Genomic DNA, 24,294 nt, shown 5'->3' on the forward strand with positions numbered 1-24,294 from the left:
TCTCTTATCAGCTTCAAGCAGCTCTAGTTGGTTTGGCACTTTGTGCTGTTCTTGATGTTCAGAAAGATGTTGAATTAAAGCTGAACAGCTACCTAGACCTGAAATGTTAACAAGATTTAGCAAGAATGTGACGTTCCTGGAATTTTATTTAATGCTTATAAACATGTCTTTTAAAGTACTTGAAAACTGCCTTTTAAGAAGCATTTCAGGCAAGCCCAATGCTAGCAAGTAACTATTAAATGATTTAGGAGCAAGTGTAAACTGCTCGGAGTTTTTATAAACACTGTTCAATTGGAGGACAGGAATGACTTAAGAAGGAGAGTCTGATGTTATTCTGAGGTCCTTGGGCACCATTTCTTGTCCACCACAGAAATAAGTTGTTGTGGGTACATTTTTGATATGGTGCTATTAATAAACCTGTAAGCTGCACAGTCACGCTGCCTGGATTAGCATCAACTGCATGTTTTTGCAGTTGTTCAAAAGAAAGAATGAAGGTGAGATTAGAAAATATGCTGATTTATGAAAGTGTGGTGTGATCCTGTTAGGTAAAACTATGCTGAAGCAAGAACAGACTCTAAACATTTCTAGACAAAGAGGTGTATATGGGGACTAGCAGTGGCTGGGGATATCACACTGAGCTAAGAATAGATAATTTTCTTTTTTAATTAGTGCCTTCTTCTAAGTAGTCCCTATTCTAAAACTGCAGTCACCATTATAAATTTGTTTCCAAATTTTGTGAGGAGTTATTTCTACTTGTCAACTTGACAGCTAAAGTTGGGCTGGAATTGAACGCTAAAAATAGGAAAATACATCAAGGAAAAGAAAATGTAAGCTTTTAAAACCATTGCAATAGCAGCACAGGGAGTTTTCTGAGGAGTGTGCTGGGTAAATGACTAGCAAATTAGAAAGAACTGGCTTTTATGGTAATATTAGGATTTTCATACTCCTTTCTCTGTGATCTGTTTAACACTCCTTTACTTCATTGTAGCTTTATTATTTAGGAGTTAACTGTTAGGAGAAGTATAAAAATAAATAAATCATAAATCTATATTTATGTAAATTTTGTAAATTATTGCCTTGTGATCATATTTCTTACTGAATAGAGAAAATTTTCATATTCAGGCTTCAAAGGTATCACATATCAAATGAAGTTGTATACTGTTGTAAAGTGTTATGTACAATAAATACATGTATGCAAAGCCACAAAAGCACTTTTCTAAATGATGATGAACAATATTTGATGGTTTTAAATTTATTTATTTTATTTTTTTTTTCAGTATTTCCCTTGGAAATGTATAATTGGATTGCTAACACATTTCTGCTAACAGGAGACAGACATTACAAACCTGAATTAAATACATGGAGTATCAGAAAAACCCCTCATCTTTCTTTGATGAGCTAATTACTCTTAATTGGCTTGCAGAGAGCTTTTTGGGGAGGAATGGATGAAAGTGAAGTAGGGATTTCACAACTGATTACACCAATTTCACACCTTGCTATAATCAGACTCTGACTAATACTAAGAAGTCTTATACTTTGTTGCAGTACTGCATGGCTTCCAGGCAAGTCTGTGAAATAAGTATTTGTAAATTAGGTGAATGTGATGTGTGGCATAAATCCAATCGAGTTATCTGTGGTAAACAAAAGAATATATTACAAGATTAAAATAAGAGTGGTATGTCATATTTTATTATTAGATTGATGTCATTTTTGTGTATGTATCCTGTAATGTGATCGTGTCAATATAAGGCTGTGTGTCGATGCCCTCTTCAGTAATGAGAGCTTCATAATAAAAATGTTGTATTCTTTTCCTATGCTGTAGCAGAAGCAGTTCATAATTATCAAATTTTGCATATGTTTAGCTTGTTTGTTTTCTAATTTATTGTTGGCCATCTTTTATATACATAGAATGAATAGTGAATTCTAAATCAAACTATACTGGTCTTTGGTGAAAGTAGTTCTTAAGTAATTTTATGTCTCGTGAGGAAGATGTGCATGGGTACTAAAACTTGTGGCTCTTTTAATCACTAGGGAGTCTGTGCACAAGTAAGCAGACTGGATTCTTAATTCTGTAGGCAGAGCAGCAAGAGAAACTCTCAGATGATCCACTTCACTGTATCCCTGTTGCTAAGCAGGCAGTCTCCTCTATCAGTTGAAATGCTTTCAGGCTCTGTGGATGCATTCCTAAATGAGCTGCAATAATTAAATCTGAAAGTCATGATGCTAGCAGTACTTGCCAATTCCAGTACTATGAAAAGGGGCTAAACCACCTGATCAGTCCTAGGTATAAAAAGAAATTTGTTTGATCTACCAGCACCTGCCAAGCCAAGAGCAGTATGAATTAAAAAATTAATATAATAATGAAATCCAAAACAAACACAAAAACATTTGTAAACTATGAATTGTCTTACTGTTCCAAGAAGAAATAATCTTATTGAAAGAGAATATCCTGAAGGAGGAAATTCCCTTTAAGTGTTGTTTTTTTATTTTTTTTTCTGCAATTATTGTATGTCTGTCTATATCTGTTTGCCTATCCTGATTATAAGGCCTTTCTGACTTTGCTAGGTGCTGAGTACATTCTTTTGTGTAATAGGTAACACCTGTATCTTTAATTTGTTGGTTTTCTGGTTCATGAACAACTTTTTTCTTCAACAACCTCTGCTAGGGTTGACAGTTCCTGTACTGTTTCTCTGTTGTTCTGACCTGTACATAAGCTTGTTTCTCACATATTAGAAAGCCACATTGATTTCTTCCTCAGTTAGAGGTCTTTGCTACCTTGCTTAGCATAGAAAGAGATAGCAATTCTCTATTTATTGTTGTTATTATCATTTTTTAGTCTTATTAGTCTGTGCATTACTACATAGATGTGAGAATCCTATTTGGATAGAAATTATTTGTATCTTAAGTATGGGAATTGTCCTTCAGAAAATTATGGTTTTGTAGTAGTAGCTTTTCCCTCCATACATATTGGAAAGTGACACCAAATTAAAGTTACGCGATAGCTTTCGTGGCTATAAGTGTATTTTTCTCTTCTTTGTGTAAGATTAAAACAATCAGAGATCAAACCATAGTTCAGTACTGAGAATAGATTCTTGATTTCAAGAATCAACGTTTTCCAATACAGAAACGATGTTCTGACTTGTGCTTCAAGAAGCTATATACAATGATAATTTGTGAGGTTATTAATCGTTTCTCTTCCTAAAGGTCAGACTTCTGCACTTAATAGTATGAATACAAACTGCTTTCACAAATAAGTCTGAACTTTTCCCTTTTTAATAGTTCTACTATTTCTGTAGTTACAATCAGAAGGCTTTTTCAGATCATCAAACTAAATCAAGTAAAAGTTGAGGAACTCACACTGGATGCAATAACAGGGGAGGAAGTATCAAGTATGGAAGCATTGATTTTAATCAGTGGTGTAGGAAAACATGGTACTTGTTCTTACTTTAGTTCCCAAGGAAACTTCATCTGATACTTTGAATTTACCAGTGACGCAAAGTTATTTCTTCTTAATAGCTAGTTAATTTTTGAGTTGAATAGCAACATCAGTACACTCACCTTCTCAGGGCCTGGACTAAGGTCTCACTTTGAGCTTCCTGACTACTTGTTTTCAAGGTTGACATAGCAAATCAGTATCCTGATTTGTGCCTGAGCTGGAAGGAATTGCATATTGATTCTATCTTATTTTTTATTTATTATTATTATTATTTTTTTTTTCCTGTGGTTTAGACCTGTCTCTGTTCACTTTGCAGTGTGATGAGATGTGTGCATTCTCAGGTGGGCTGTGAGGCTTCTTTCCTTGAATGCAGAAAAGAACTGGATTTTGCTTGGGAGGCAGTCAGAGTTGCGTAGAAAAAGTGTTGTGAAAATTCAGAAACAAACTATAAGGGTACTTGGCCAGATACTTTAGAAGTGGACAAACATTATGCTACAAATAGGAATTTTACACATGGGATATTGTTGGTAGAAATGTTGCGTAAAATCGTGCCGTAGAAAATAACAATATTTTGCAATAGTTCCTCTGTGGAGGAAGGATCTACTGCTGTCTTAATGATCAGTGCAGTAACAAACAAGTCTTGTTTCAGAGATATTTCACAATGTTGGAGTTGGGGAAACTTTGAAACTTAGGTTGGTAAACAAATACTTGTGAATAGTTGCTTCATAAAAATTCTTGTGATGAATATTAATCTGCCGTATACAGGAGTTTATGATTGGAATTTGACTTGCGTACATGAATTTGGACAAATTTTCTACCTATGCAATTACAATAATTTGGAGAAAGACTTGATGAGAATAAAGAGCAGTTATAGCTTCCTTAATGATTCTTTTTTATCTTAAAATAGTTCATTTAATTTCCAGAAACATCACCTTATTCGTTTGTAATTATTTTCTGATTTCAAATATTATAGAATGTGATGACACTGAATGGCAATGGAAAAAATTCATTGCTTCTATACATTTATAAGGACCATTCATGTTGACAGAGACCTTAGGAAATCTCTAATCCAGCCTCTGTCTTAAAATGGTATCAGTTGTCAGATCAGGTTAGGTGACTTAGGCCTTTATCCAGTTCTTCAGAACCTCCAAGGATGAAGAATGAAGGCTATAGAAATGTGTGTGCGTGTATATATGTTTTTTTTTTTTTTTTTCGGGTTTTTTTTTTTTTTTTTTTTCCCATCTTGTTCTGAAACTAAATAAAATATTGAAAGTAATGTGGGACATAAGTGAAGGAGTTAACAGTATAAAAGAATGGCTGAATTTGGAAAGGACATCTGGAGATCATCTGTTCCAGCCCTTCTACTCAAGCAGGGCAAGCAGGTTATTCAGAACCATGTTCAGAGTTTTCAGGAGTGAGATAGTAACTTTAAGATTCTGGTCTTGCCTTCCTGGGCAATTAGCAGGATATTATACCACCTTTTACTGCACTTTGTTGATCTTGAGTAATCTGAATGCTGCTTAAAGTTCTAAATTCTCATTCTATTTTTATTTAGTTAGGCGATGCTTACCTTGTTTTATGTTTTTCTGCATTTCAGTCACATAGGTTAAGAAAGGGCAAAGCATTTTGTATCTAATAAGATAGAAAATAATATGACATGAATACAAATCAACAACAGGCAAAACCCATTTGTGTTCTTTTACATATCACTTCTAAATGACTAAACTATCAGTAATGCTTCTTAATTAAGGATATTATCTACAAAAGCTTGAATCTCCAATCTTTATAATACTACTACATTATTGATGGATGTATGCTTACCTCCAGTCTTTTCAGACTAGAAAATAAGAGAGTGGGGTTTCTACACTGATAGTACTACCTGCTTCTCTGACAGGATAGCATGTGAAATACTAATCAAATACAGACTGTGTTTTCTCAGAAGTGACTAAGATATTTTAGCCAATCACCACAATACCTCAAAGATACTACAACAGCGGGTTTATCATAAAAGTTGTGTTTATACTAGGTTTTAGTTTAATTTAGAGAGATCTCATGGTTTTGCTTAGAGATAAATCATTAAACAGGCTGTGGTATCAGCTTAGCTTATCATAAGTACAGGTTAACTAATTCAATACTAGCCTCATTTTGCCTTCAGGGTTAAATGAAGTAAACAGTATAACTACCAAAGTGTTGAATATTACAGAATGTTGTGTGTAGTTCTATAAGAATAACTTTCATGAGCTATGGCTGTAATTTCTTATTTGCTTTATGTGTCTGTACTGCACACGAAATCTAATATATTTTCTAAGTCCGACAGTATATATAAACAGTAAGTTAAATCTGCCAGCTACCCTGGTAGCTCCAAGTGCTTTGCATTATTTATTTGAAATTGTCTGTTGCTTAAACACTGACTTTGACTGTATGCTTTTTAAGTGACAGGAAGTCTACCAGTTTGGATCCATTTAGAGTAAAGCCAAAGCTCTTTCTCATAAATTTTGAGCCACAACAATAGGAAACACTGTCAGAAAAGGCAGTGAATCAAGTTCTATATAGAAGTGGTAACTGAACCCTCTAAATAATTGGTTGCATCACTGCCCGTGCTTTGACTTTCATTTATCACCAATGCCATTTATGCAGTGAGCGTGTAACATGATTATACAATTCTTAGTTGCTTCGGTGATCTAAAAGTCTCATAGGAAAAGGATTAACAGCTAATATTCATAATTTAAAATGGCTTATTTTCTCTTCTGGATGAAATAGTATTTCAGTAAATTATTCTTCATCATTTAGTGAGGGTCTCCAGGTCAGCTGTGATTCAGATTTCAAATGCCTTAAAGATTCTATGAGGATCTTTACTTGGAATCTATGAGGATTTACTTGGAATTAGGTTTCCTAAGGAGCCCTCCCAGAATGCAGAGAAATACAGAAAAAGGAGGAGGCTTTGAATAGTTCCTCTCTAGCTCCTGCATTGAGTTCCCCTGACAGTATGTGAGATTTCTAGTGATGGTTCTCCATTGTGCAACTTCTGCAGCATGGATGTCTACTCTAGCTCTGTATTAGTTGGACAGTAACTGACAAAAACCACTGTGTGAAATATTTCCAACAAAGGTTGAAGATGTGTTCATTCTGTAAAACATGGATAGTCTGGATTTTGTTTAAGCTTTGTGGCAGTAGATACTTTTCAAATCACAGATAGTAATATTTAATACTATTTAAGAACACGAGTTGTGTATATTTTGTTACAGATTTCACATTGGGTTCAATATATCATCAAATTAGAATCTTCCCTGGAGTCCTGTCCTGTTTCCATTTAGACTGATGAATGTCTTCCTGTATTTCTCAGTTGAAATAAGCTGAGAGACGCTGTATAGATTTGGGAGTACTAAAGTATTTTTCATTCTCTTTAAACTGACTTCCCTTGTACCTTAAAGTGCCCTTCATATTTTAATGGTCATTTTGTACAGAAACTGCTGCTATTAGCTGATAATTAGATAGAGAAGAATGGCTTAAAGTTTAGTTATAATGTGTCAAATATAGGTCGACTTTTCTTTCTATTGCTAACATTAAGAAAATTCCATTTACGTTGAAAGGGAGGTGCCAAGATAAGGAAAGAAGAGGAATTGAATGAGGAAAAAAACTGTAAACAATCTCTGAAATCTAGTTAACTGTCAGAGCCCCATAGTGTTCACACTGACAACTTATAGCCTTATTTATTTATTTATTTATCTATTTATTTCTGTTGGTTGATATTGGGAGTAATTTATATATATCTGATGTTGACTTTTTATTTCTTTATTCTTTCCATTTACTTAATGAGATCCGAAAGTGTAGGGATACTTAGTATTCTATGAAAATACTATCTCCAGCTAACACTACAGAAATTCATATTTAAAACTCCAAAATTAGCCTAAATGAGTCTTAAACCAAATGGTTGTAGCGTTAGTTGACTGCATGTGTCAAACACAAAAATGTGCTCATGCTAACCAAACTAGCAGACTTGAAATACTGAGTAGTAAGTAAAGGCTTTAAAAGTCCGCTAGCCTTTTGTGTGGATGGGAATTGATTAAAAAAGAATTGAATATACTGAATGTTATTTAACTTTACCTGAGCTTCCCAGCACTACTGTTTAGACTTAGCAATTCCTTCTCTGTGAAGTGACTAGTTGCAAACCTGAAAACAAGTGTGAAAGTCAAGTATCTTTCATCATACCTTGAATCCTCATCAAAGCTAGAAGTAAAATCAGAGCACAGCATGTTATCTTGAACATACAGTTCAGAAAAGAGCAACAGGGAACAAAAAGAGAGGTCAACTGGAGAAAGAAATAAAATACAAATGTATTTCAGAAGGAATGATAGCAAATTTTGTATCTCTTTCCTCTTGAGGAAGAAAGGCAAAATACTACTACTGGAGGGTTTTTGTAGCATGTCTATTTCATCTAATTTTCAAGTAACTAACAGAGTGAAACAATACCTGTTAGCAGAGATTTTAGTAAGATTGTTGATAATTTTGCACTGAAACTAATTATTGTAGCTTGGCAGGAAACATATTGCCATTCCTGAGAAGGACCTTGTATTTGTTGGTTGAGCAGCATTCGTGTTTCATACTAAGTGGCTTTTATAGGTTACACTGTATGTTAATTTATTTATTTTTAAATTTAGGCATAGCAGGAGTTTACAATCTTGATTGAAAAATTTGGAGGGGAAAAAAAAAAAAAAAAAAAGGCTGTAAAACAATCACTGTAGTCTTGGGCTGTATCAGAGCCAAAATGATGTTCCTTTTATTGCGTAGGATTGTTGTGGCAAGGAACCAAGGTGGATGACTTCAAAGACTCCTGTTTGTTGGATGCTAGCTCTCACACTTGGAGCTTTAAGCTAGCTGTGTGAGAGAAGTACCTGTCTTGTCCCAGTTTGCTCCAAGCGCCAGTTTTAGGGAGAATTTTCCCTCTTATCCAAGGTGCTTGACTTCACCTCTTGGCACTTGTAAGTTATCTCATACTACTGATTGGACATACACAACTATTCTCTTGCCCTGACTTCTCTGAGATTATTATTTTGTCTCATTAACCCGTTCTTCTGATTTCCTCCTTGTCAGCTGTCCAGTAGTGCTATCAGTCTTCTAAAATCAATAAGAGTATTGATTGTACAACAATTCTCTTAATTTTATGGTCTCTTCAGTGTCCATAGCTTTCCGTAGCAATTCTGCAGGATCTGAATAATCCAGGCATCAAAGTTGGCATTAACTATGAGTTGCAGCTCCATTAGTTCTGGGAGTACTTGTCATTGTGTATACATATTGTGTTTCATGTGAATGCGTACAAATAGTAATGTTTCTAACTTATGGGGACAGTTTGTGATGCTGTTACCTTCTTTGCCCTCATGCCTTTTAATCCTGAGAGCTAACAGACAGGAGGCTTGTTCAAAAGGTTCAAATCTGAGTAACATGGTAAAATTTGGTTTAGAAAAAAAAAATAATAAATAAAAACACAAAACCAAAAAAAACAGCAAGCAAACAAATAAAATTGACTTCCATTTTTCATAAATGATATCTAAATAAACATCTTTCAAATAGGTGGATTGTGGCAGTTTTAAGCCAAACACGGTCAATCACAGCCATGACGTGTGTGCTGATAAACACAATATCCAGATATCTACTTTTCTTAAAGTTTTTTGTTCATATGTATAGACTCCCTTAGCAATTAATCTACATTATGCATTTTCTCTCTGTTCATATGTGAGATGTCTTCTGTAGTGGGGGATAAACTGTTATCTGTATGTGTTGTAGTATTATTTCTGACTTCCAGTATGTTATTAGATAAATTTGATTGTATATTTAGGCCAAGATTGGTCATTCTGGTATAAAGAACTTTGTATTGTTTGAAGAGCTCTTTTGTCATTTGCGCTTTATTTTTCTGTTTCACAGAGGTCTCTTAAAGCCTATTTCACACATTCCTAAAGCACTGAGGTATTTTGCTGTTTGGAACCTACTGCTAAATACCAAGTAGCTTGGAAAGGTAGAAGGCATAAAAAAATTTGTCCGCATGCTTGAGATCATAATATTTATTAATTGTGTGTATGAGTATTTGGTTAACAAGTTGTGTGTATTTGCATGAGAATAACCTATTTGTTGCTTTTAAAAAATAAAAAATATACAAGACTTAGTTAAAAACTTTGCTTGTTGAAGATTCATGTGTGTACATGGACTTCAATTTACATTTTACAGTTGCTTTTAGCTTTAATTTAAAATATATATATATATTAACTAAGTAAACAAAACTTCATCTGAAGGAAAAAAAAAAAAAGAGAGAAATTAGACTATTTTCCCATAATGAATATCAGTAAAGCATAGCCTGATTCCTTGTGATAGGGATAAATATATTTGCACTAATGTGCTTAAAAGGCAACTATTAGTTTTTAATGAATGTAGGAGATTTACTTTCCTAGCAGAGCTGCTAAAATAATAATCATACATAAAGGAATACTTCACACAAGCTCAGGAAATTATATTCGGAGATTTAGCTGGGGAATTTGGTTCTGGTTTGAAAGATAACGTTCATTTATATATACAAAAAAAATTGTTTAGTTCATTAGCATACTTTTATTCTGCAGATACTGAAAAGCTTTAATGCCCCCCAAATTACTTAGATGTAACTTAGTTTTATGAGTTATCAAGCACTGAAGATATAAATAGCCTTATTATTCTGTCACAGCTAGGGTAGTACTGTTCCAGAACATTGCAATTGCACAATAGGTGATATTTTAAAGGTGTTTTTTTCTTTTTTCCTCTGTAGCATAGAAGATTAGCTTGATTCTGAGATTATATACTGACTGAAAGTGGGCATATGATTTTAAGACATCTGGCAAGAGCACAGGCTTTTGCATTAAAGCCTTAAAATGTGTCTAATGGGCAGGCACTATGTTTTTTGAGATGAAACTTCTGATTCATATTCTAATATACCACCAGCAGGAGATTAGCCAAGTCACTTTAATGAATAACAAAAGTAGTCAGACAAAAAATGTGTTGCTTCCCCACAAAAGACAATTTTCACTTGCTTATTATATCTGTGTATATCTGTATGTATATGTATGAAAGTGTAATGCTATTAGAGATAAAAAACAATGGAGGTAAGAATTGGGGGGGGGGGGGGGGGGAGCAGTGTGGAATGGTGTAAGAAAGCAGAGTTTTTGGCTCTTACTTTAATTTGTCAGAATAAGGATCTTTGCAGGACAAGGGGAAATGGTTTTAAGTTGAAGGACAGAAGATTTAGGTTGGCTATCAGGGCAAGTTCTTTAGCAAGAGAGTAGTGAGGTGTTGGAATAGCACAAGGGCCAAGTTGGATGGGACCCTGAGTTTAGTATTAAATATGGAGGTTGGTGGCCCTGCTTGCAGCGGTGGGGTTTTGGAGGTCCTTGAGGTCTCTTCCAACTCAAGCCATTCTATGTTTCTGTGAACTCAGCATTGTCTCTTGCTGTATCAATTGTAGGAATCATGGCTAAAAGATTTTTTTTTTTTTTTTGGTGAGTTGAAATTAATCTCTTTCTGTTCTCCAAAGAAATGCATCACGTGTCACTTACAAATTAATATTCATCACTGTCTAATACCAATACGTTACTATCAGCATTGACTATTAATGGCTCCACTAGGAAATGCATAGACTGAACTGCATCCACTTTGCTATAGATATACATATCTCTTTTTTAAAATTTTGTATTACATACATACATACAGTGTATCAGACAGAAAATGAAAACTGGAAAAACTGTAGAAAATAATTACCATTCTCTGTAAGACTGATCCAAGGGAACTTAGTAGCAATTTTATTGTTGAGACATTTGAACTATATTTGAAACTTTTTCTCTTACTTATTGATTGGGAAAAAAAAAAAAAAAAAAAAAAAAAAGTAGTGCCAAAATATATATTCTAAAGATCTGCTAGCTGTTAATACCCAAACTGTCCTAAGTGATAATATTCTTATGCCTGACTGATAAGCACCTGCATGAAAACACAGATTGTCAGTTAATTAGTCTGGTACTACTGATAAGTCTGTAGTGAGGTCTATAATGTCTGCTAGGGGCAAAAATGTATTTTGTGAGACTTCTTTGCAATCTATATTTTCAGTCTATGCATGTCAATGAAATTATTTCCGGAATGACATTAGTTTCTCATAGATGAGCTTAAAACGTTCCTTTAAATACGTGTTGTCAAATCTAACTTCCACAAGGGTAAAAGATGATGTTGCCTGGATTAAGACATTAAACACCGATGGGGCATTCATGGTGGTACAGAAAGTTCAAAACAAGACATTGATATAATCCTCTTTTTAGCCCAATTTGACCATTTTTCTTAAAGAGCATTTTTAAAGCTAATGATGGCAGCGTATAAACAGCAGCAGAGGAGTTGCTCGAAATGGCTTTGACTCATACTACAGCAGCAATTTTGGATTATATTCTTTAATTATTTTCTCATGGTTAAAAGATACACTCTGAAAGCTGCTATGAAAAGGCTTTCATAGACTTATTGAGCAGCATCATGGAGAAATACAAATGTGATTTTTAAAATAAAATGTGTTATAGATGGTGTAGAGAGTTATATACAACATCTATTTGAATTGAACTCATATGGTTTATGCATAAGAGTCTTATGGTTTTTGCATAAGAGAGGTAAGGATATTACATATAAAGCTAATGAACTTGCAATGTGCAGTCATGTAGACAAAATTTGTGATTATATGTTTCTGAGGTGTCCTAGCATAAGGAAAACTGATTTCTTTAGATAGCCAAACATTTTATTCTCCGTAGCTTTTTCTATCTGAACATTATGCATTAGATCTTGTTTAAGAAGTAGCATGTGTGTATGAGGCATCAAATGAACCTAAGAGCGGACTGTTGATGAGGTATGGCAGCCAATGGTTTGGCAAATCTCTATACACAGACTTCTATGAGATCAATACTTAATGACTACATTTTTGCCAATTTAAAATGGATATTTATTCAAGGAGTGTGTCCAGCCCACATGTGGTGGGCTGGAAATGTGTTGTAGCATCAGCATTACTGTTGCGTTAAGAATGAGAAGCTGAAACATGAAATTTTACATTGGCTTCCTAGAATAAATGTGACATTAATAAAATAAGTAAGTTGAATGTAACAATATTTTGTGAGATGTTTCCCCTGAGAAACACCTTCTCTCAAGCAGAAGGATAAAGACTAGAAAAATTCAGCACAAATATCAGTGAATGACCAGTGCAATCCTGAGTGCATCTCACCTAATAGCAAGCAAGCATAGCAGAAAGAGGTTGTTAATTTTTTCTATGTGGTATTTCACCTGCATTTCCCAGGCATTTCGGATTCTTTTTTTCTCCCCCAAATAAACATAAAACAATAATTCACGTTTGTGAAGTAATGTAAAGAAGGATGGTTATTGACCTGAAAGGGGGGAAAACAAGAATGCACATTTCCAGTGTGGTTAATGTTAACTGAGAATAATTTGACAACTGAAGTCCATTGCTTTGCATCTTATCATAAAAGAAATTATGTTATCTTAGAAATGCATCCTTTAAGATGACAAATGTATGTATTCTTGTATATGACCTTCTCCCACATCCTCTTCTTCGTAGTGAAATGACAAGGTTCTAGGAAAGGTAGTAATTATAAATATGATTTTTGAAGGCTGTTTGTGCTTGTATTTATTAAGATGTTGTATTTTCTTCTTCCAAAACAAAATTGAATTGAAGTGTTTTATATGTGTTGTTTTTCACCCCTTTATTATTATTATTTTTTCCCCTGAATCCTATTGCAAGGTAGGCTTATGCATTGCTTAGTTGGATCTCCATGCTCTGTGGAAGATAGAAATGGATGTAAATCAAACTCTGAGGTCATGTTGAAACAGATGTGACTTGTAATCAGCAATTTCATTGTTCAAGTGCACTGTATGGATCTGTATTACATAGATTATCACTGTAAACTTTTCCATACGTTTCCGGTAAGTGACTTTCTGATGTAAATAGCAATCTTCGCGTTTTTTCCCCCTTCTGATAGAAGCTGGTAAAAATGTTTGCCCACAGATATAAATTGGGAGGATAAACAAAAGAAAGCCACTAGATCCTGAGGTAATTTGTGCATTTGAGCAAGCTTAATTGAAGGACATGTTAATGCAAGTTTGTGTTGTCTGGTTTTCATGCATTTATCCAATATTCACTGGAGGGGTGAGATGATTTGTAAGGAATTTTAGGCTTCTGTATTTCAGAACCATACTCTACTAGATTATTTAGACCTTATTATTATTATTTATTCCTCTTTAATGTAGGAGGAAAAAAAAAAATAAAGCTAGACACTTCCAACGAATTTGACATATTTTAGAGTCCACTCTAAGCTCAGTTATCAAGATTTTCTAATGCCTGCTGCCTCCACTGTCTGTAAAGTAAGGTCCAAAGTGATATCTCATGTGCAAATATTGTGTATGCACAAAGTTGGATGTTCTAATGCACTGGGTCCTTATTACCTCGATTTGTGAACCTAAACGTAAAACTTTTCTTATGTTCACATTCAGTATGTACTTCAGGCAAATGAAATGTTCACAGTGAACTGTAAGAAAGATACGTGCATTGTCAACACCTATGTGTGTTTGTTTTCACTAAAAGAAGTAGAAAAAATCCTCATGCTGTGGCCTGGCAAGTTGTGTGCTTTGATGTTACGTAGCTTCAGAGTGATATATTTCTGCTTTTTGTTGGGAATGCTTTTAAATGGTTGCCCGAAAGGTACTCTATGGCATATTTGTTTATTACATTCTGACAGCAAATTGAAGCTCTTCTATCTTTTCAATAGTTGCATACTCAGCAGCCTACCTTTTATAAGATGACTTGTTGCAGCAATCAGATCTGTATGCACCATGTAAGAAAAAACAACAACAACAAAAAATAAAAATAAAGCCTTTCTTCTTTTTTGGAGGAAGAGGAAGGGAATTGTTTTTGGATGAGTTATTGTTGTGACCTGGAAAACAAGGACAGTCATAACAAATCTAGTTTTCCTTTAAGTTGACTGAAATCTGTGGAAATGATTTTATTTCTTAAATTACCAAACAATTAATGAAATAACTAAATTCTTAAAAGCATCAAGAATACTTGATCGTCAATATTTGCAGTGAGATCTGCTTATAAACATACTGACATGTTTATTCTACATCCGAGAAGCCTTCCAAAATGATCTGGCCAGTATTTTAAGTGTTGGAAATGTAGCAGTATCCAAAATTATGTAGAAAATGTCCTTTTTGGCCAGTCCCATATTCCTTTTAGGACATGCTTATGCCAGAGCAGCTGTGGTGTGCAGCTGAACACTATTTACAGCATGGGAACATCCAGCTGATCAAAATTTCTACACTGTGACTGCAATAATCTTCCATTTCTGCTCTTTATCTGAGATCCATCCTTCCAGTGGATGTGGTAGGAGGATTTAGCAGGGATACTGAATGAGAAAATACTTATTACCTTTAGAAAAATGGGTGAGATACTAGCAGGATTCTGTTACTTGCAATAATATATTTTTGAGCCAATCTTCAATAAATAGGGATATTATTAAAGAAGATCTCTCATGATAATGTTTTTGCTTAAACTCTATGGGTGTTTACAAAAAGGTTGTCCGTGAATACTACATGCTGGAACAGCTGTCTTACTCATTTGCTAACATCAAGCTGTGATGTGAGATTTTTCATATACTGATCTCATTTCCTAGAATTTGTGAATTAGAAATGGTGAAAATCTGCATTCCTTTCTTAGATATATACATATATATATCATTAGACAGATGATGAAAATGTATGGAATGCTTATTTACAGTTTTCCTAATTAAAATTGTTCTTTCGTGCATTTCAAGAGCTTCATTCAAGTGCAGGTGGAAGGCAAGTTTGGCTTGATTTGAGTTTAAAATGCTTCCACATTTACATTTGTCCTGTGAAATAAATTTGAAAGAAAAAAATCCTTTGATTATGTATGAATTAGAATGACTGTGAAAGAGAAGGGAAAATGAGGTGGTTGCTGGGTAGAAGATTTAGAAGAAGAGATTGAAAGAAATGATTGGATGAGAGACAAAAAATAAAAAAATTAAAAAAAAATAAAGTACTAATGAATCAACTATAATATAGAAAGAAGAAAACAAAGCATGTATTCACAGTACTTTATATGATGGCTGCTCCAAAAATAAGGTCTCTTATTTTATTATGTTGGCCTGCGACAGAAGTGTTATGGCAGTAAACACTGAACCTTCCTGACAATATTCCATTATGTTATGCTAGCATAGATGGCAGCAGAGGGGCAGTCTGAAAGAATAGCGTCTGACATGGAAGTGTGTATGAAGCAGAAGTGTGGTATTGAATTCTTCCGCGTGGAAAATATGGCATCCATGTGATATTCACCAATGCTTCCTGAATGTTTGTGGAGAACAAACAGTGGATGTGAGCACAGTGAGGCAGTGGGTGGTGCATTTGAGCAGTGGTGACAGTGGGTTACCTTCACCGGTACAGATTTTTTTGAGCATAGCATGCAGGCTATTGTTCATCACTGGCGGAAATACATAGCTAATGGTAGAGTCTATGTTGAAAAACATTGTTTTGTAGCTGAAAAGTCACGCTATCAAATAGATACAAAAATAAAATAGCACTGTTGTAGTTCATGGAAATCAATAGGCGGCATTCCTTTCAGTGTAACCGATGTATACAACTGTATTACTGTTGTGAAAAAATCATAACTTATGTAATTTTACTCTATTGCAAGAGATATGTAAGTACTATGTCCAGAAGAAGGAGGGGGAAAAATGATATTATCCTATACTACAACTGCTATAAAACAAAGCATTGATATTCTTGACAAAACCTAGCAGGTTTTACTTGTTTGTTTGTTTGTTTGGCCTTTAATGCTGTGTAAGAATATGCTCCAGTCAGAGTTTTAGGCAAAACAAAGACAATGCACTATACAGAAATTGGATTCTTGAAAGATCAATAAATTCTGTATGCAGCAGAATAAAGTTATCAAAATGCAAATATTTTAAACAAAACAGAATTAAACAATTGCCAAGATAAGATATTCCCTCAAAGCATACTGAAGACATTTTCTAGTTTACATAATGTAATTAAATTCAAGCCTGAAGAATTCAAATTTGTCCCAATGACATTATTGGCAATGTGATTAAATGTGCTGATAAGGATGGAATTGGAGCATGTTTGAAGATCACAAGAGTATTATAAAATTAGGTTTGAAAGCTGACAACAATTGTTTGTGAGTACTCTTTTGAAAATAATGGCAATAATGAACAGAACAATTTCTTTATGAACTGCCTCCCAGTTTTGGTCAAATTCTCCTAAATGTAATTTCCATGGTCTAATTGGATCTATACCAGGAGAAAATTACCCTTTTGTGTCTTGTGGAGGGGAAAAAACAAAAAAACAAAACCACAAAAAAAATACCATCAACAAAAAATAATTTAAAAAAAAAAAACAAACACCAAAAACATAAAAATGAGTGCAGTGTTAGGCAAATGGGAATTGAATCTGTGCTTTCTTACAACACTGTAAACCATATTGTTCATATTCTTTCAGCAATATGAGAGATAAGCACAGGTTTTGTCTAAACTGCTTTCTCATGGTTGGCTTTACTGTTTGTAAGATGAAGGACAGTGTGACTAATTTTGCTTGCTCATTTGACAGGCCTTTGACTACAATTAAAAAAGATGGAGACCTATCCAGATAGAAATTCTTTATGTGAGAGAAGCTTTAAAGTCAATTTGCCCCTCTAGAAAGCATTTATTTGCTCTTTAACAACTTCATGGCATGACCCTCAATTGACAATGAAGTGGTATTTATAGTATTTAGCCAGTCATCAGAAATGACTAATTATACTTCCCTCAGAGTGTACATGCTTTGATGACTCACGTAATATGCTCTCATTATCTCACAATTTGCTATCTCTGATACATTTAAAATTATGCATGTATAATGGTGGTACTGGGCATCTATCTTTCTCAGAGTTGTATAGAGTAAACTTTTTTTTTTTCTTTAAATTTTAAATGAAGATTATCGTGCTTTCTGTAGAACCCCTTTTAAAACAGTAGGTGTTTCTTATTCAGTAAGTTGCTCTTGCATTTGCCATTTTAGAAATGCTAGAGGCTTAAATGCATGTAAGTCAAAGAAAAAAGATCCAGAGGCTAATCCATTAGTAGCCTCTCAGATCTGACCTTCCCTTAGAAAATATTATATGCAGTGTTTTAAATTACTCTTTACAAAAGGGCAAAAGACTGCAGTAGAAAAATTATGAAGTAACACATGCAGGACCAGGACCAAACCACTCGTTCATCTGCTTCTAAAGTGAAAAATCAAATTAAATAGTCATGATATACATAAAAATAATGGTTCTTTAAGCTTGCAGTTTGTTTTGCTACATAGTACTTCATGTAATTCTCTTCTTTAACAAAAAACAACAAAAAAACATGAACAATGAACTCATCAAAGTGCTGCTTGAAACTCTGAACTGCACTGTTTTGCCTCCCTCCATGTGGCACATAGGGATAACACGCACCTCCTTCTATTATTTATATGAAAATAGCTATCATTAGAAATTTACGTATCAATTTTATGTTAACATTTTCAGTCAAAAATTATAATTTGGACAATGTGCTTTCATTATTATTATTTTTAATCCCAGGAAAAAAAATAAACAAATAACAAATGTAGCCTAGGCATGTCTAGATATATGTTATTTCTAGGTTTTTCTAGGTTAGTTCTAATTCCTTGTTTATCTTGAATCAGGTGAACTCATCTTCCTTCAGTCTGTACCCAGTGACCCCCTGACACTAGGGAATTATTCAGTATTTGCTGATGGTTGTATTTGCTTGTTTGTCCTAGATAGATTTTGTTTGTTTATATTTATAGATCTAAATATTCACAGCATATTACAGGTTTATTAAAGTGGTCATCCTATGTCTAGGAGATAGTAGTCCCAGTTCCTGTCCTGATCTTGGATGGATGAAGGTAAATGATTAGAGATGAAGGACACATTATGGATATGTAGATATCAGTCTTTGTGTAAAAGGGAAAAGCTTAGATGTTAACATCTAGCTAGGACTGACCTGTTCATCTTTCAGATCACTTCATTGGACATGTACCTGATGGGTGCAATGGAAATTAATCTCTAGGGACACTGACTAAAACCAGGGTTTATTCTTATTTTGTTTCGCTATATATTGGTTGAGATATTCAGCAAATATAGAGAAGATGGAGGTCTCTATCTCAACTAGAACAGTTGTGAGACCCAGATAATGTAGATGTAACCAAAATTTTTGTGCCAGTGAACAAGAACTCACTCAAATATTACTAAGGATAATTCCTAACAATAATTATACTGTAACTAGCTTAAGTTTTGAACATTAAAATTTAACTTCTTCCTCTTTCTTATGAAATATCTCGGGTGTTGAAGAGCAGATGAAAATAATAATAGCGCAATAGATTTATAGCTAGAAGTAAAATTTGCATATTAATGATTAACATGTCCAGTGGTGAAAAAGATTTCCTGGTTGAGCAGCAGTCAAAAAGAATTGAAGGAGAAATGGTAATCCTGATGTGGCTATTTACCTGTGGATCAAGTTGGGAAAGTAACTGGCATTGTCAAGTTACGCTACATTTGGAGTTGGTCTGTTTTCACTGGTGACAGCTGATGGGGTGAGAGGAAATGACCTTGAGTTGCACCAGGGGAAGTTTAGACTGGATATCAGGAAAAATGTATGTACTGAAAGGGCGGTTAAGTACTGGTGCAGACTTCCCAGGGAGGTGGTTGATTCACCCATCCCTGGATGTGTTTAAAAAACGTTGGGGTGTGGTGCTATGGGACATGATTTATCAAAGGGTTCTTAGAGTTAGGATAGTTAGGTTGTGGTTGGACTTGATGATCTTGAAGATCTTTTCCAACCTGAGTAATTCTGTGATACTATGTATGTGTGTGCTTATAACTTACTATATATTTGTGTTTAAATGTATCTTTTGTACATGTTATTATCATTCTACTACTCGTGCACAGTACTTCCTGAATATATTCTTAAGGTCAGCGGTTTTAATGTATGTAAATGAAGATGAAATATGGCTCAGTGGATTTTCATGTATAGGTATTTACTCATAGTAAAAGTTATTTCTTGTTGAAATGCTCTGGTGGGCAGTGATCAAGGAAGGAAGTAGTAGATAAGTAATAGGAAAATATGTTCCAGTACGAAAAGAATCAGCTGTTTATAGAACATGATAAATAATCTTTAGGGGAATAAAACAGATACTGAAGACTCATGGGGGAGTTGGTTTTTTTGAGGCCTTCTATTTCTTTCTTTATTTTCCATGAAATCTTTTCTGTCAGTGGTACAGTTTTCTATTGTGTGAAGCTAAATTGCAATCATGGCAACAATGGATGAGCAACTCTGCGAGCAGTCAGAATATATTCAACAAAGATATGTGAAATCACAGTCTTTCTTTTTCACATAAAGAAGAAGCAGGGGTTCAGCAGTTAAAGTGGGTGAGGAAATCCAGAATAACTCATCCAGAACATCCAGATGTACACATCTTCCATTCTGCTGTCTACTGACTGTTCCTTAATTCTTGGAGACAGTTCTACAGACAGCATTTCCTCTTCTAACATCCCTGAACTGAGATGGAGATGGTGTAACACAGTCTTATAGGCAGTTGGAACAATTGTTCCAAGAGAGATTATTGGGGATTCAAAACCTATGGGAAATTCTTTCAGTTAATATACATTCTGTTGTAAATCATTGTAGGAATATAAAGCTGTGATGCATACCTTTATCTGTGGTACACTGTTGATTTAAATAATGCATAGAATAAAAAGTTCTGTAAGGACAGTCCAGTGGTTTCTGCCTCTACGACCATATTTAGACTCGTGAAGTAAGTAGGTTTATTTTCAGAAGTGCTGAGTGGCAAAATAATTAAAAATTAAGTCTGTGAATTATATAAAAATAGAAACAGTACTATAGCCATGTCTCTAAGTTATTAATTTCCTAATTATCTTGGCATAAATGCAGTTGAAAAGTATTTGAATTAAGATGGTTACTGAAAAGAACATATTGGAGAAGTGAGAGTGTTTGGCTTTGGGATAGTCTTTTTGTTCTGCTGTGGGAAATGGATAGAATTAGTTATAGGTTGCTATGATGTCAGGATGTTTCAAAACCTGATAATTAAATTCAGAAGTTTAGCTGATCAAAAGGAAGCCATACAAAAAAAGATGTAACAAGAAAGTCAGGAACAGATATAGACAGGAGTTATTTGCTGTAAATGTCATTCTGAATTAGAATGGCAGGAGGCTCTTTCAATAAGATCAAAAGGTAGAAACTGAGATGAAAACTCTCCTTTTAGTGTTAATTATTACAAACCAGGTAGGAATGTATTTGAACATCCCTGATAGAGTGCAAGAAAACAGTAACTTCTTTTTTCCCTTTCTTCTTATGGGAGAAGAGTACAGGAACATTTCTAGTTCAAAATAAATTGATTGTTCCTGGATGATCTTAAGATCTTGGTATTTTCATTATTAACCCTAAATAGCTATACAGCTGTTTCGTGGGATACTCCCACTTTCTCTGTTTCTGATAGTAAGCATGAATAGCAAATGTTAATCCACAGGAATTCCAATGGAACATATTTATTGTAAGAGATGCCAGCTGGGTTATCTGAGAATGGGAGTTTCTGCTGAAATAAAGGTGTTTTTGATGTTTTGTTTTGTATTGGATGAAAAATTGAGACAGATTAATCTCAGGAAATTTTCTCAGGCATTGAAGAAACTAATGATATCAGTAATTCCAAACTGTTAGGAGATAATTCAATTCTTATATGAATTTCATGCTGGTTTCACTTGCAGGTGTTCTTCATGTTCTGTTCTAAATTGCTGCTTAGTGTTGTTGAGCACAGTAGGTAGTTGCAGCAATGAACCCACATGGAGCTGAATTTCAATGGAAGTGACTGATCTGCAGGGGTTCCAACTCTTTTAAAAGATTTGTTGGCTACTTTTCAGCCTACATATCAGGGTATATAAAGTTAGGTGTTTGTCTATATGAGTCCACAAATGAATTAGGTGTCTAAGCTACTGTTTAGATCAATGAAAGTCTAGTCAATATAACGGATCCTAGACAGCTACTCAGGCATCTGAGTACATGTAGCTGTGCACTTCTGGTTGAGGTAAATAACTATTGTGTCTTTATTTACTGCATCAATCTGATCTCTATTGACTGTGACATCCAGCTCACAGGTGGGCACAGCATGCAGATGTAAAAACCTAGGTGTCAGTCTCTGAGCTGAATACCACTTCACTTGACATCTACTACAGAAAAAATAAATATGGCTGATAATTTCTCTGCATTATGTTTTCTTTTTTTTCCTTATGTGTTACCATGAAGCTGATGTGTTGAACAAAATAAAAATAAAAATAAAAATGCTTACACATATATGTGAATCAAATTCTAGATTGATATGAATAAAGCCAATATAATTTTGGCAAGCTTTTCTCATAAAAATTTGAGTACTCCACTGCAAATTGAATCTTTTTACACAAATGGCCGCCTTTACTGCTGCCATTTCATCTTCCTCCTCTTTTTGCACAGTATATCAATTTTTGACATATTACAGATTTCTCATCTTCAACTAGCATTTCCTTTGATAATAGCATGTTGGCAGAAATATTTTTGGGGACATTTATGCAACTTTTTCCATAAGCATAGCTAGATTGTTTAATAGCTACTGGAGATGATTTTTTTCCTGCCTAACTGTAGCTGATTAAAAGTTTGACATTTAATTTAGATTAAATGTTGATACCCCTCTAATACAGTGGAGTAACAGAACTACCTGCAGAGAAATACCTATAGGAGCAACAAAATACAGATTAAAATATTTCTTAAAGTAAAATTAGGATAAGAACTATTTGGGAAGAAATTATTAGAAAATGACTTGGGAGGAAAAATGTTACTTCTTTAAATAACTACAGGTCATTAGATGACTAAAAAAAATAATTTCATGTTCAGAGAATGGAAAACTTTGGCTTAAAGCCTGCTCTGGTTCAGCTGCAAAACAAGCTAAGAACAAGGAAGAAAGAAAGAAAAAAACTTGGCAAAATGATAAAAGAGGAAACGGATATAATCAATATAAATTAGAAGTAAGAAGTATGGAAAATTTATAGGAGAAGCCAAAAACAGGAAATGAAAAATCTGTTGTTGGCAAGGCTAAGGTCAATAAGAAGTTTTTAGAAAGTACTAAGAACAAAGTTCGTAATAGTAAGAGCCACTAGATGGAGATAGTAAGATTGTTAAGAGTGATTTGAAAGATCATAAATGTTAAATATTTTTATTTTGTATTATGAAAAATGCTTGATACAGTCTTCATGTCATGAGTATGCTGAAGTACCAAAATTTCTGGAAGAAAGGAATATATCAAGCAGCAGCTACTCTAATTAAAGGCATTTTAAAATCAATAGGTCTGGGTAATTTTTATTTTGAAGATCTAAACTATTCAGCTGAGATCCCAATTTCATTCATATGATTTCTTTCAATGAGGGGGAAAAAAAATAAAAGAAGAAAAAGTATTAAAACAAGACAAAACAGGACATACTGCACGATTTTACAGAATCAATAATGATGTGTTTGTATTTGAAAATGTAACTGATATCTTTGAAATACTCATGTTGCTATGTTTTTTGAGCAAAGGAAATGGACTGAAAATAAGAATGCAATAAACGTTAGTTGTTTTAATTTAACTGAAATTAAGCAGATAATTGAAATGACAATTCACCATGTCCTATCTGATTTTGGTACTCCAGATTTGTCATTCAGTTGATAATTTTAGAAATGATAGACATACATATTTTTGGCCACTGTTTTCTTTTAAACGAATGCATCCTATAGCATAAGGTATGTACACATCTGATTAAGAAATGGCTAATAAACAGAATTGCTAGATGCCAAATTTAAGTAATTCAAGATGTCACAAGCAGGAATACCAAACACAGGTCAGGTTTATGAATGGATTGTATCAGGGACCTAAGAAGAATCCACAGTTCTAAAGCTGTCTAGAAATTCTCAGTGCAATATCTGGAATTATAAGCTTAAGTTTAGGCATTATAAACTTATGAAATGTGAGCGTAAAATGCCTTGCAAAACAGTAAAGAGTGTTAGTTCTGATGTTCAAAGATTGAAACAGGTGTAGATTTTTGTGAGTGTGTGTGTGGCTGTTGTTGCTTTTGTTGTTGTTGTTGCTATTATTAAAAAGTTATTTGACAAGAAATCAGAAAAACTTGCTTTTAAGACAATCCCCCTCTTTGCAGTTATTATCAATATACTTGTCAAAGAACTTTCTGTACCAGCTGTGTATTTGTTCGCAATTGTCATCTTAGGTCTTGTCACATGCTTATGAGGCATTTAAACAAGCAAAGATTGTGCCTGAAGTGTTGTGTTATATTGTAGCTTTCTGTTTGTCACTTGTGTGTGTGTGTGTGTGTTTGTTTTTAATTTGTATATGTGTAATTATTCAATTAATTCAAAAGAAATTCAGAAAAATATAACCTATCAGTTGCCACGTCATATTGTGTTCAAACTGCAATGTGATGTAAGTACTAGCTTTAAGCTTGTAAGGAGGCATATTGACACTACTTGCACTTTCTTAGTTTCGTATGTAGAAAATTCCAGTTGCATAAAAACAATAGTGCTGAAAGTACCGTTACTGAATTGATAAAGTCTGCACAACAAAGACTGTTAAAGACTCTCAGAATCAAAGGTGAGTCTTTGTTTACTTCTTGAAAATGCTTTTATAAGAGGTTCTGGTTAGCCATTTCCAATAGAAAGTAGAGCAGT

General features: G+C 34.1%; 1 protein-coding gene and 1 long non-coding RNA gene across 5 annotated transcripts in view; one reads left to right on the forward strand and one right to left on the reverse strand.

The window, feature by feature from the left end:
* ZNF385D (zinc finger protein 385D) overlaps positions 1–24,294 on the forward strand; it is a 361,757-nt gene that overhangs the window by 191,867 nt on the left and 145,596 nt on the right. The window lies entirely within an intron of this gene.
* Positions 1,237–23,057, reverse strand: LOC116653043 (uncharacterized). Of its 2 annotated transcripts, none has more exons than XR_004306449.2 (3): positions 5,258–23,057; positions 5,007–5,068; positions 1,237–1,631 (listed from the first exon to the last, which is right to left on the reverse strand). It is a non-coding gene; the product is annotated as an uncharacterized LOC116653043 (long non-coding RNA). The 2 variants fall into 2 exon arrangements; XR_014942964.1 differs by lacking the exon at positions 1,237–1,631 and adding an exon at positions 2,047–2,193 and having other exon boundaries at positions 5,258–5,326.

This window comes from Coturnix japonica, chromosome 2, assembly GCF_054131305.1.
Source record: "Coturnix japonica strain WE chromosome 2, WE-NBRP24, whole genome shotgun sequence".
NCBI lineage: Eukaryota > Metazoa > Chordata > Aves > Galliformes > Phasianidae > Coturnix > Coturnix japonica.